General features: G+C 37.5%; 1 non-coding gene across 1 annotated transcript; it reads right to left on the bottom strand.

Moving 5' to 3' along the window:
* Positions 1–1,702: 1,702 nt before the first annotated feature.
* On the bottom strand, positions 1,703–1,809 carry LOC131232168 (small nucleolar RNA R71). Its single transcript, XR_009164782.1, has one exon. It is a non-coding gene; the product is annotated as a small nucleolar RNA R71 (small nucleolar RNA).
* Between the last annotated feature and the right edge of the window lie 778 nt (positions 1,810–2,587).

Raw genomic sequence — 2,587 nt, 5'->3', positions numbered from 1 at the left:
TTGATTGATAATTAGATTAATTCTGTTGTTTGCTTTGTCTCCTGGGCATGGTTTGGTGATGGAATCCATTCTAATTCATACACCTTTCATCTCTTGAAACCTATATCAATGGCAGTTCAGTAAATTTCCATAATTTGTGATCCTGGCATATGATCTCCCTGATCCCTACAAGTGGATCCTCTGAATCCCTAGTCCCTTTCTCTGAATTCCTTAAAGTCTTAGATAATTCTTCCACAATTATTTCTTAAATTCTATTTGGTTTAGATCACATCTTAGTCTAGTTCTAGTTCTACTTGGTTTCAGATAACGTACAGGTATCAGTCCCTGTGGATTCGACCTCGGTCTTACCGAGTTATTACTACATCACAACCCTATACTTGGGGAGTGAACAAGTTTTTGGCTACCATGATGTGATTTTCTGAAATTAATTGGTTTTAGGATTAGTTTAAGATTAGGATTTTACTGACCTTAGTTTTATTTATTTATTTATTTATTTCTATTTGAGTTCAAAACTAACTTGTTTCCTATTTTGTAGGATCTGGACATAAGTTTCTCAATTGGTAATTCCTTCCTAACCTCTCTACTTTTTCTGTTTTTAGAATTAGGGTGTAAATTTTAGAATTTTTCTAATTCTAGGAAATAGTTTATTTTTTAGAATTTAGGTTATTTCTTTCCCTTCTTAGAAATTAACTTTCTATTTTTGTTTCATCTTAGTAACTTTCTAATTCTAACACTTTTAGAATCAAATTTTGTTTCTTAATTTATTTTTGGAATTTTCTGTTTAGAAACTAACCTTCCTATTTTGTAGGCCTTTAAGATAGAAATCTCTAATTCGGTACACGCCTTCCCTACGTTCTATTTTTCAAATCTCTTGTAGTAATTTACTTTTTAGTTTAGGACTTTCTTAATTTAATTTAGAAATTTCTACTTTCTTTTAGAAATCAGTTTACTGTTATCTTTCTTTTAAAAGATTGTTTTTCTCCTTTTTAGAATCTAACTTCCTTTTGTTTTATTTTGCAGGTCCTTAACTTAGGGGCATCAATTTGGTAATTTCTTTCCAACTCTCTCTCTCTTTTTCTTTTTAGATTTCCTTTTCCTTTCTTAGGATTAGACTTTGAATTTGATTGAGGGCTGCGAGTGTTTCATGCCCAAGTGGGCCCGTGACAACACTCGACGTCTCTTGACTGAAGGAGGATTGGTTGAGGGGTTGACTATCCATCGCAGGACTAGACACCGCTCGAAATCCCCTGAGTTAACTGAAGTTATGGCTGAAGACCAACCTCCTCTACTTCCACCCAGGGTGGAGGATACCCAGGATGAAAATGAGGTGCAACAGGCACCCCCGCCTCGTACTTTACGAGATTTTCTACAACCGGCGGGAGTGAGTACACCCTCATGCATGATTTTTCCTGAAAATACAGGACAAATGGACATCAAGCCAGGAGTTATCCAACTCCTTCCCAAATTTCATGGACTTGAATCTGAAAGTCCATATTTACATTTGAAAGAGTTCGATGAGATAATAGCTACATTATGTTTTCCTAATGTATCTGAAGATACAATTAGGCTGAAACTCTTTCCCTTTTCCTTAAAAGAGAAAGCTAAGACGTGGTTACATTCACTGCGTCCTAGATCCATTGGCACATGGAACGATATGCAGAGGGAATTCATAAAAAAATTCTTCCCACATCATAAAACGATTACCCTCAGAAAAGCGATCATGAACTTTGCCCAAAAGGAAGATGAAACATTCTTTCAATGTTGGGAAAGGTTCAAAGATTTGGTCAGTTCATGCCCACAACACGGATTTGAAACGTGGCGCATTACAAATTTTTTCTATGATGGACTGACATCTTCCATGCGCCAAATGGTCGAGACAATGTGTAATGGAGAGTTCATTAATAAAGATATCGACGAGGTATGGGACTACCTCGACAGTTTGGCTGAAAAAACACAATCTTGGGACTATTACCCAAAATCGAACACCACGTCTAGGCCGACTCAATTAAAGGAGAAAGGTGGATTATATCTCTTGAAAGAAGAGGATGATCTCAAGTGTAAAGTGACTACGCTCATAAGGAAAGTTGAGGCCATGGAAGGAAAGAAGGATAAGGTCAATGAAAGTGTTTGCGGCATCTGTGATTGCAACATTCACACAACTGAAAACTGTCCTACAATACCTGCCTTTCGAGGAGTGTTGAATGAACAAGCTAATGCCGTAAATAACTATCAAAGACCTTTTTTGGACCTAACTCCAACACATACAATCCTGGCTGGAAAAATCATCCAAACTTTAGTTGGAGGAATGGACAAACGGCGACTCCTCCAGGTTTCTTCAATCAAAATCCAAATCAAGTGAAACCTCAAGAGGAACCGGTTCAAAATCCCATACAAGAGCTGGCTCAGGCAATGCGGGGAATCACAGATTTTATGCAAAAAATAGATTCTCGTATGACGGTTATAGAAAAGGGGATGCTTCCTGCACAACCTCTCCCCAATCCTAAACCGCAATACGAGAATAATGATCCCAGCTCTTCAAATCAGATGGGACATGCTAAATCCATCACCACTCTTAGGAGTGGGAAGA

The sequence above is a fragment of the Magnolia sinica genome, chromosome 17 (assembly GCF_029962835.1).
Source record: "Magnolia sinica isolate HGM2019 chromosome 17, MsV1, whole genome shotgun sequence".
NCBI lineage: Eukaryota > Viridiplantae > Streptophyta > Magnoliopsida > Magnoliales > Magnoliaceae > Magnolia > Magnolia sinica.
The sequence above is the reverse complement of the archived record's forward strand: the minus strand, read 5'-3'. Positions and strand labels throughout refer to the sequence as shown.